Here is an 11,423-nt window from a genome sequence, read left to right as displayed (position 1 = left end):
AACACTGGTTCATTAAATAAATGAACAGAGCAGATTTAAATCACCAAAACTAAAAACCAAGCCTAGGGCCACAGAAATATCTAGTGTATAGAAATTATTTAGTTTAGCTTTCTTGGGTCAGTAATCGAAAGGTTGCTAGATCGAATCCCAGAGCTGACAAGGTAAAAATCTGTCGTTCTGCCCCTGAACAAGGCAGTTAACCCACTGTTCCTACGCCGTCAATGGAAATAAGAATTTGTTATTAACTGACTTGCCTAGTTAAATAAAGGTTCAATTAAAAAAAATACAAATATATACTGTATATATATTAGAAATCTTGTCTGTGCATTCTGTTTCTCAGGAGTCAGTGATCGTCTCCATAGTGCCCAGTGTCCTGTCCTTCCATGGGAGAAACCACGCCCTGATGACTGGGAAGAACCTCCATCACGTGACTTGGGTTCGCATCCAAGAGCACATGGACTGCAGTCTCAAGGAGTGAAATTATTTGTAGAACTGACTTTGAGTTTTCTTGTAGCTCCTCACGTATATAACCCACCAAAGCCCAACTCCAAGTCTATATCACTTAGTTTTTTTTTAATAGGAGTTGATATGTTAATATCAGCATATTAAGGCTTTGGTCTGACCTGTAATGACCTGTGTAGTGTGTATCACCTGGTCAGGTCTCCAGTGTGGAACCACACAGGGTCCAGTCTGACGTTCCACATCCCCGGTGGAGACAAGGGTTCTGTCAGTGTGTGTGTCGTGCTGCCAGACGGTCGCTGTCTGGGCAAGGCCACTGTCACCTATGGGTCCTTACCGTCCTGCACTGGGCTAATACCAAGCACTACCTGGGCTAGGTAAAAACACACACACACACACACACTTAGGTACGCACATATGATCAGAATTGTTATATATACACACACAAGCTATACAGTGGTTAAGAAACATGCCAGTAACTCGTTTCCACATATGGCTACTGGCCATGGTGTTGTCTACCGGGGAAAGAAAGTGGGCCGCTTCCCAGAAGATGCTTCATACAACAGTGTTTTAATAGATGTTTCATTTCCCTCTTTCTCTCAGCTGCTCAGCACTGGCTTCCCTTTTTGCTTTTGGTAGCTCTCTAAAGCAGATTCTTCATGTTTGGTTAGCTAGTTTTACTTAATTTATTCTGTGAAATGCTTTGTTTTGTGTTACAACTTTTTTTTCTTTCTCTGGCTTATTTAAATAATGCTGATGGTACATGACTACAATTCCCATCAGCACGCTAGGTGTGACCAACAACCCTCCTCTGATTGGTTGATTTCGTATGTGTCCTGCAGTGGGAAGAGGAAGATCAAGGTCCAAGGGTTCCATCTGGAGTTTGTGGAGGGGGTTGTTCATGACCACGCCCCTCAGACCATCCATACCAACTACAGCTCTGAGGTAGGCGTCTTAACAGACTGATTTAATTGATTTCTTGACTAAGCGTCAAGTCTTCACCCACTCTCACGTAACCAGTCAGTAACCTAATATGAACATGCACACTGCCACAACTCACCAAACGTTCACCTTCACACAACACAGAACTCAGTCATGGGGGCCTCAATATCTGAGGTATTCTAATTCATGTTGTTGGTGTTTTTAGACTCTGTGGTACCACACACCTCTCTTTGAACACATTAACCAGCCAGTCACCTCCACTGTCTCTCTGAGAGTGGCCAATCAGACACTGGCCTGCTCATCACAGCTCACCTACCATCCCGACCCAGAATTCACCAGCTACACCGCAATCAAGACAGGAAACGACCTGCATGTCACCAGTGAGGTATACACACATGTGCACGCATGCATGCACCCATACATACACACATACATGCTCTCTCTCTTTTATTTCAGAAAAAGCCTGACAATTTGGACATCAACACAGCAGAGATCTCAGTGTTGGTTGTTCAGGAGGAGAACCAGGATGTAGAGTGTGTCATGGACACCATTGAGACGAGGGAAGGGACTGACTCTGTCATCTGTGAGATAAAGAACACTCCCAGTGCTAACATCAAGTCAGTGAAGGTAAAAAATGTATTCTGAAGAAACCTCAACCCACCGTTTTATTAGTTTCGCTGGAACACTGTCCTTGGAAATAGTGAACAATAATCATGCATTATGTTGTCTTTGTTCATCAGATAAGAGTTGTCAATGTCACAATAAACCTTGATTCAACACACACCGTACTGCTAGGACTCTTTCTGCTTATACCCATCATCATTATAGTCATCGTTGGTAAGTATTCCTTACTTCAGCTTCATTCTCATGGTTTTCTGTGGCTTTTAAATGTGGTTACTTATGTAAGATGTACTATTGAGTAAGGCACCTAGTTTTAGGTATGGTGTGGTGGTGTGTGTTGTGATGTCCTCGGCACTAACTTCACGCGCCTCCTTTGCCACTCACCACACCTGTCCCCACTGCTGATTAGCACCACTACACTATTTAAGCCACGGTTTTACCCTCCTGTATTCCTTATCCTGCTGGGGATTGCAATGGCCAAACTTGTTATTCATTTCCTTGATCTGCGTCACTGACGTGAGTACATTTCGTTTATTGGAGAATATGTAATAATGTTAATATTTAAGATTCTTTGAGTTTGTTCAAGTTTGTGTGCCGCTGTCATTTTCTTTGTGCATTTTCACTTAGTTTTGGTTGAGTTAACGATTATTTTATGAAATGAATGGGAAATAATGCACTGTGTTATGTTGGAGTCACTTTTATTGTAAATAAGAATATAATATGTTTCTAAACACTTCTACATTTTGGATGCTCCAGGTCATCTATAAGTCTTTACTAGGTAAAGCTCCGCCTTATGTTAGCTCACTGGTCATGATAACATCACCCACCCGTAGCACGCTCTCCAGCAGGTATATCTCACTGGTCATCTCCAAAGCCAACACCTGCTTTGGCTGCCTTTCCTTCCAGTTCTCTGCTGCCAATGACTGGAACGAATTGCAAAAATTGCTGAAGCTGGAGACTTCTATTTCCCTCACTAACTTTAAACATCAGCTATCTGAGCAGCTAACTGATTGCTGCAGCTGTAAATAGCCCATCCAATCTACCTATCTTATCCCCATATTGTTTTTATTTACTTTTCTGCTCTTTTGCACACCAGTATTTCTACTTGCACATCATGATCTGCACATCTATCACTCCAGTGTTAATTTGCTAAATTGTAATTACTTCACTACTATGGCCTATTTATTGCCTTACCTCCTCACGCCATTTGCACACACTGTACATAGACTTTCTTTTTTCTATTGTGTTATTGACTGTGCGCTTGTTTATTCCATGTGTAACTCTGTGTTGTTGTTTGTGTCGCACTGCTTTGCTTTATTTTGGCCAGGTCGCAGTTGTAAATGAGAACTTGTTCTCAACTAGCCTACCTGGTAAAAATAAGGATGAAATAAAAAATGCTACCATTATTATGGATAATCCTGAATGAATCGTGAATAACGATGAGGGAGAAAGTTACAGACGCACAAATACTTTTGGTCATGTACCGTATGTTGGTACCCCTTTTGCTGATATAACAGCCTCCACTCTTCTGGGAAGGCGTTCACTAGATGTTGGAACATTGCTGCGGGGACTTGCTTCCATTCGGGCCACAAGAGTATTCGTGAGGTCAGGCACTGATGTTGGGCGATTAGGCCTGGCTCGCAGTCGACGTTCCAATTCATCCCAAAGATGTTCAATCGGGTTGAGGTCAGGGCTCTGTACAGGTCAGTCAAGTTCATCCACACCGATCTCGACAAACCATTTCTGTATGGATCTCGCTTTGTGTACGGGGGCATTCATTCTGAAACAGGAAAGTGCCTTCCCCAAACTGTTGAAACAAATTTGGAAGCATAGAACCATCTAGAATGTATTTTTATGCTGTAGCGTTAAGATTTCCCTTCACTGGAACTAAGGGGCCCGAACCATGAAAACAGCCCCTGACTATTATTCCTCCTACACCAAACTTTACAGTTGGCACTATGCATTGGGGCAGGTAGCGTTCCCCTGGCATCCGCCAAACCCAGAATCGTTTGTCGGACTGCCAGATGGTAACGCGTGACTCATCACTCCAGAGAACGTGTTACCACTGCTCCAGATTCCAATGGCGGTGACCTCGCCACTCCAGCCGACGCTTGGCATTATGCATGGGGATCTTAGGCTTGTGTGCTGCTGCTCAGCCATGGAAACCCTTTTCATGAAGCTCATGATGAACCGTTTTTGTGCTGACGTTGCTTCCAGAGGCAGTTTGGAACTTGGTAGTGAGTGTTGCAACTGAGGACAGACAGTTTTTATACGCTCCAGCACTCGGTGGTCCCCGTTCTGTGAGCTTGTGTGGTCTAGGACTTTGCGGCTGAGACGTTGTTGCTCCTAGACGCTTCCACTTCACAATAACAACACTTGCAGTTGACCGGGGCAGCTCTAGCAGGGCAGAAATTTTGCGGCACAGTCGATAGCGCGCCGGACTTCGGGCTAGAAGGTCGAGGGTTCGAGACCTGCGACCTGCTGTTTCATTACAATACTTTTACACAGGCCTACCGATCAATCAACACACACAATACATGTAACAAAAAGGGAAATCTTGTACTATGATACTTTTTGAAAGGTGTACATTCACACACATTCATCTGTCCCCATAGTCGCGGTAAATAGGGGTGCTGAGGGTGCTGCAGCTCCCTGATAAACTGGGCCTTTATTACTCCTGTTTGAGCCGAGAAAAATACCCCTCAGCACCCCTCACCCAAAACATCTTCCCCCGGCCATGTCTGTCCCCTCTGTGTAAACTGCAGCAGAAACCTCAGTAAAGGTTTTTAACTTTGGACCAGAAGATGGCGGTCTAATACCAGTAAAAATAGAACCCAAATGCAGGTGGCATCTTCGACTTCTCTTGTCTTCATCTTAAACCACCTGGAACCGTATGGGTCAAGCTACTCAGCATAGGAGGGTCCATGATTAAGGGTCCATTTTGTCTTTAGGATCACAATGAAGTAGACTACATGGACAGGGGGGGAAATTATTGATTAAAGGTCCATTTTGTCTTTAGGATCACAATGAAGTAGACTACATGGACAGGGGGGGAAATGATTGATTAAGGGTCCATTTTGTCTTTAGGATCACAATGAAGTAGACTACATGGACAGGGGGGGAAATGATTGATTAAGGGTCCATTTTGTCTTTAGGATCACAATGAATCAGACTACATGGACAGGAGGGAAAATGATTGATTAAGGGCCCATTTTGTCTTTAGGATCACAATGAATCAGACTACATGGACAGGGGGGGAAATGATCAGCACTCGTAGTCTGCATCACTTGATACAGGACTCAATGTTGAGAATGGGCCCATGGCATCCCTCTCAGTGCTCTCTAGATTGGGGTCATAGAGCTCACAGTGATCCAACTCTCCACAAGGTCCTATAAGTAAGTAGCCTTGCACAAGCCTTGGCTTCTGCGAAATGGAACAACTCATAGGAACAGGATCTTCTGTTTCTGTAGCGTGAGGCAGCTTGATGTACACGTACACCCACTGGAGAGGTCTCTAGTCAAGCGCAGGGCCTTCCCAAGCAATCTCCTTAATTATGAGTGTCTATGGTATGACTCAGCCGGGAATCAGACTCCCAACCGTCCAATCTCAGGGCAGACACTAACCTCAAGGCCACTGAGTTGGTATGATTGGGCATTTGTACGGTTTGGGCTTTAAGGCTTATGCCAACTGACACTACTCCCTCCTTTCAAAGAGCGCGTCCTCGCGCTAGCTTGCGACTCTACGTCTTACAGGAACGCGCTCACCGGCCAAGCACACGCACTGTCATGGATGCAAGGTCCGATCACTTCTGACACCAATGTAATGAAACAGCAGGAGCAGGTCTCGAACCCTCGACCTTCTAGCTCGAAGTCCGGCACGCTATCGACTGTGCCGCAAAAGCATGCTCGTGCGGCAGAGTCGATTTCCGCGCTTATAAACCCAGGGTCGTTGCAGTATGAACACAAAACATTTAAAAACACTTCTTAGAGGTGGTTGTTACCTTTCAACTTGTAACTAAATCTTCATTCAATACCTGGTATGTGAGTAGATTCTGGTGTATATAATGCCAGCAGTGGTATTTAGTGAGTCCCCCAAATCGGAGGAAGTAAGAATGACCAGGGATGTTCTCTTGGCTGCAACACAGTCTCACATTCAATTCGCGCATATCGCGCATATATGTACAAAATGTATTTCAGCAGATTTCGTGCATTTTTGTGCGTTTTCGTCTGGCTTAATTCGTGAGAAAAGACACGAATTTATGTGCTTCTTAATTAGTGCGAAAAGACACAAATTTAACCAGTAGGCTACACAAGCCTTTGCAACAACCATATAGACGCGATAATTTGTATTTCATTTTTGTTCTTCTTAATGGCTAATTCAACGTCATGAATATACAGAAATGTTGTCTTTGTTTAACCATGTTTTAAAATGTGTCGTTGTATGCCTATATGTACTGTTTTAGACTTGCTGAACAGAATTTGAGAAAAGACTCACATTTACGTGCGACTTAATTCGTGGGAAATATTGTTTTATTAATGCCAATGCTGTTTTCTGTGCTTGATTTCGCTTAATACTTTGGATACTGGTGCACTTGTAATCAGAACGCCTTTTTGTCATGTAGGCAACCATACACGATTTTCTTCATAACCCATTTCATATTTCGTGGAGCCTAAATTACACCATTTTCATCATAATGCATGTATTACATGTTAAACAGGTTAATGTAAAATAATGAATTATGTTGGCTTACACTTATGGCCTTTCCAAGGCCTTTCCATACCTTAAGGGAACATTTTAGCACTCGCCATATGGTTAGTGAGAAACACCACATTGCAAATGTACGGTCCCTTACTAGACGTCCGGCGACGTTTCTAAAATTCGCGGACGGCGTCGGGCCGTGCGCGGGGGAAAGATCTTTCAGGAAGTCATCAAACGAAATCTCTCGGACATTCAGGTTTCCGTTTTATAAAAATAACAAATTTTGGTCATATCTCCGCAGTCTCGGAAATTCCCACCAGAGGGAAAATAAATAATATTGCAAATGCACAAGCACATTTACATTTACATTTAAGTCATTTAGCAGACGCTCTTATCCAGAGCGACTTACAAATTGGTGCATTCACCTTATGATATCCAGTGGAACAACCACTTTACAATAGTGCATCTAACTCTTTTAAGGGGGGGGTTAGAAGGATTACTTTATCCTATCCTAGGTATTCCTTAAAGAGGTGGGGTTTCAGGTGTCTCCGGAAGGTGGTGATTGACTCCGCTGACCTGGCATCGTGAGGGAGTTTGTTCCACCATTGGGGTGCCAGAGCAGCGAACAGTTTTGACTGGGCTGAGCGGGAACTGTACTTCCTCAGAGGTAGGGAGGCGAGCAGGCCAGAGGTGGATGAACGCAGTGCCCTTGTTTGGGTGTAGGGCCTGATCAGAGCCTGAAGGTACGGAGGTGCCGTTCCCCTCACAGCTCCGTAGGCAAGCACCATGGTCTTGTAGCGGATGCGAGCTTCAACTGGAAGCCAGTGGAGAGAGCGGAGGAGCGGGGTGACGTGAGAGAACTTGGGAAGGTTGAACACCAGACGGGCTGCGGCGTTCTGGATGAGTTGTAGGGGTTTAATGGCACAGGCAGGGAGCCCAGCCAACAGCGAGTTGCAGTAATCCAGACGGGAGATGACAAGTGCCTGGATTAGGACCTGCGCCGCTTCCTGTGTGAGGCAGGGTCGTACTCTGCGAATGTTGTAGAGCATGAACCTACAGGAACGGGTCACCGCCTTGATGTTAGTTGAGAACGACAGGGTGTTGTCCAGGATCATGCCAAGGTTCTTAGCACTCTGGGAGGAGGACACAATGTAGTTGTCAACCGTGATGGCGAGATCATGGAACGGGCAGTCCTTCCCCGGGAGGAAGAGCAGCTCCGTCTTGCCGAGGTTCAGCTTGAGGTGGTGATCCGTCATCCACACTGATATGTCTGCCAGACATGCAGAGATGCGATTCGCCACCTGGTTATCAGAAGGGGGAAAGGAGAAGATGAATTGTGTGTCGTCTGCATAGCAGTGATAGGAGAGACCATGTGAGGATATGACAGAGCCAAGTGACTTGGTGTATAGCGAGAATAGGAGAGGGCCTAGAACAGAGCCCTGGGGGACACCAGTGGTGAGAGCACGTGGTGCGGAGACGGATTCTCGCCACGCCACCTGGTAGGAGCGACCTGTCAGGTAGGACGCAATCCAGGCGTGGGCCGCGCCGGAGATGCCCAACTCGGAGAGGGTGGAGAGGAGGATCTGATGGTTCACAGTATCAAAGGCAGCCGATAGGTCTAGAAGGATGAGAGCAGAGGAGAGAGAGTTAGCTTTAGCAGTGCGGAGCGCCTCCGTGACACAGAGAAGAGCAGTCTCAGTTGAATGACTAGTCTTGAAACCTGACTGATTTGGATCAAGAAGGTCATTCTGAGAGAGATAGCAGGAGAGCTGGCCAAGGACGGCACGTTCAAGAGTTTTGGAGAGAAAAGAAAGAAGGGATACTGGTCTGTAGTTGTTGACATCGGAGGGATCGAGTGTAGGTTTTTTCAGAAGGGGTGCAACTCTCGCTCTCTTGAAGACGGAAGGGACGTAGCCAGCGGTCAAGGATGAGTTGATGAGCGAGGTGAGGTAAGGGAGAAGGTCTCCGGAAATGGTCTGGAGAAGAGAGGAGGGGATAGGGTCAAGTGGGCAGGTTGTTGGGCGGCCAGCCGTCACAAGACGCAGGATTTCATCTGGAGAGAGAGGGTAGAAAGAGGTCAAAGCACAGGGTAGGGCAGTGTGAGCAGAACCAGCGGTGTCGTTTGACTTAGCAAACGAGGATCGGATGTCGTCGACCTTCTTTTCAAAATGGTTGACGAAGTCATCCGCAGAGAGGGAGGAGGGGGGGAGGGGGAGGAGGATTCAGGAGGGAGGAGAAGGTGGCAAAGAGCTTCCTAGGGTTAGAGGCAGATGCTTGGAATTTAGAGTGGTAGAAAGTGGCTTTAGCAGCAGAGACAGAAGAGGAGAATGTAGAGAGGAGGGAGTGAAAGGATGCCAGGTCCGCAGGGAGGCGAGTTTTCCTCCATTTCCGCTCGGCTGCCCGGAGCCCTGTTCTGTGAGCTCGCAATGAGTCGTCGGGCCACGGAGCAGGAGGGGAGGACCGAGCCGGCCTGGAGGATAGGGGACATAGAGAGTCAAAGGATGCAGAAAGGGAGGAGAGGAGGGTTGAGGAGGCAGAATCAGGAGATAGGTTGGAGAAGGTTTGAGCAGAGGGAAGAGATGATAGGATGGAAGAGGAGAGAGTAGCGGGGGAGAGAGAGCGAAGGTTGGGACGGCGCGATACCATCCGAGTAGGGGCAGTGTGGGAAGTGTTGGATGAGAGCGAGAGGGAAAAGGATACAAGGTAGTGGTCGGAGACTTGGAGGGGAGTTGCAATGAGATTAGTGGAAGAACAGCATCTAGTAAAGATGAGGTCAAGCGTATTGCCTGCCTTGTGAGTAGGGGGGGAAGGTGAGAGGGTGAGGTCAAAAGAGGAGAGGAGTGGAAAGAAGGAGGCAGAGAGGAATGAGTCAAAGGTAGACGTGGGGAGGTTAAAGTCACCCAGAACTGTGAGAGGTGAGCCATCCTCAGGAAAGGAACTTATCAAGGCGTCAAGCTCATTGATGAACTCTCCAAGGGAACCTGGAGGGCGATAAATTATAAGGATGTTAAGCTTGAAAGGGCTGGTAACTGTGACAGCATGGATTTCAAAGGAGGCGATAGACAGATGGGTCAGGGGAGAAAGAGAGAATATCCACTTGGGAGAGATGAGGATCCCAGTGCCACCACCCCGCTGACCAGAAGCTCTCGGGGTGTGCGAGAACACGTGGGCAGACGAGGAGAGAGCAGTAGGAGTAGCAGTGTTATCTGTGGTAATCCATGTTTCCGTCAGTGCCAAGAAGTCGAGGGACTGGAGGGAAGCATAGGCTGAGATGAACTCTGCCTTGTTGGCCGCAGATCGGCAGTTCCAGAGACTGCCGGAGACCTGGAACTCCACGTGGGTCGTGCGCGCTGGGACCACCAGGTTAGAGTGGCAGCGGCCACGCGGTGTGAAGCGTTTGTATGGTCTGTGCAGAGAGGAGAGAAGAGGGATAGACAGACACATAGTTGACAGGCTACAGAAGAGGCTACGCTAATGCAAAGGAGATTGGAATGACAAGTGGACTACACGTCTCGAATGTTCAGAAAGTTAAGCTTACGTTGCAAAAAAATCTTATTGACTAAAATGATACAGTACTGCTGGCTGGTGAAGTAGGCTAGCTAGCAGTGGCTGCGTTGTTGACTTTGTTTGAAAGTGTAGCTGGCTAGGTAACCTCGATAACTGGCTAGGTAACCTCGATAACCTCGATAATTACTCTAAACTACACAATTATTACGAGCATTACGAAAATGGCGACATTTAGAAAAGTCCCAGAGTTGCAAGACTAGGTGCATTGAAACCGGCTCGGCCCATAGAGACGGACCCCGACATTTATGTCCGATAGCTCATTCAAGGACCCCATAGCAAGGCATGGAAAAAAGTGGAATTTCAGCACCAATTAAGGTTTTGCTCGGACATCGAATGACCTATCGAGCCGAATCTTGGGATTCGAGGTCGCCTCACATAGGGCTAAACATAATGTGAGAACTGGACCCGCAGCTAGAACATAACTACGTATTATTTGTTTTATTATGGTTTAAATGGAAGGCGCTGTGAATTTTGGGCCTGCTCTGAAATATGTGATAGTTGGCTTCTAAACGAGTTGGAAAAAGTGAGTTTGGAGTCAGATGGTATCAGTTTGGTGTCTGAAAATATCTAATTGACTGATGGACACTGACTTGCTAGTTGACTTTTGTGCATTTGCAATTTGTTTCAACAGTGAGGTACCATCACCAAAATCGACATGATGAAATTTAACACAACGAGCGATGGAGAGGAACCACTATCACTGCCCGGCCACCCCGAGGTCATCAGGCCAGTCAATTTTGCATTTCTGCAGTATTTAAGAGAATGCCAAATTCGTAATGGTACATGCCCATTGAATCCTATTGCAAATGTAACGTTACATTTGCAATATGATGTGATGTTTTTCACTGTTGAATCATATTGCAAATGTAACGTGCATTTGCAATATGTTTAAACAGTGAAAAACCACCAAAATAGCATTCTGAAATCACCACTAAAAATGACATCACCATAGTCTCCAGGCCGTGCCGAGTTCAACGAGATGCCCCGCTTGACCGTAGCTTGCTCGGTCTGAGCGCAGCGACAGTGACAAGAAGATGACCCTTGACCTACATTTCAAGTCTTTTGCTTCTGGGAGACAGAGGGAGAGCCGTTAAGGTTTAGAAGCACAATTTGACCTCAGGAATGTTCCTAAGGTC

The 11,423-nt window shown here is 46.3% G+C and overlaps 1 long non-coding RNA gene across 1 annotated transcript; it reads left to right on the top strand.

The window, feature by feature from the left end:
* Positions 1-654: 654 nt before the first annotated feature.
* LOC139533416 (uncharacterized) lies at positions 655-2,523 on the top strand. The gene is made up of 3 exons (XR_011666740.1): positions 655-836; positions 1,302-1,404; positions 1,607-2,523. It is a non-coding gene; the product is annotated as an uncharacterized lncRNA (long non-coding RNA).
* The last annotated feature ends 8,900 nt before the right edge of the window (positions 2,524-11,423 follow it).

This window comes from Salvelinus alpinus, chromosome 11 (genome assembly GCF_045679555.1).
Source record: "Salvelinus alpinus chromosome 11, SLU_Salpinus.1, whole genome shotgun sequence".
NCBI classification, from domain to species: Eukaryota; Metazoa; Chordata; class Actinopteri; order Salmoniformes; family Salmonidae; genus Salvelinus; species Salvelinus alpinus.
Note: the sequence above shows the minus strand (reverse complement) of the source record. Positions and strands in the feature narration are given on the sequence as shown.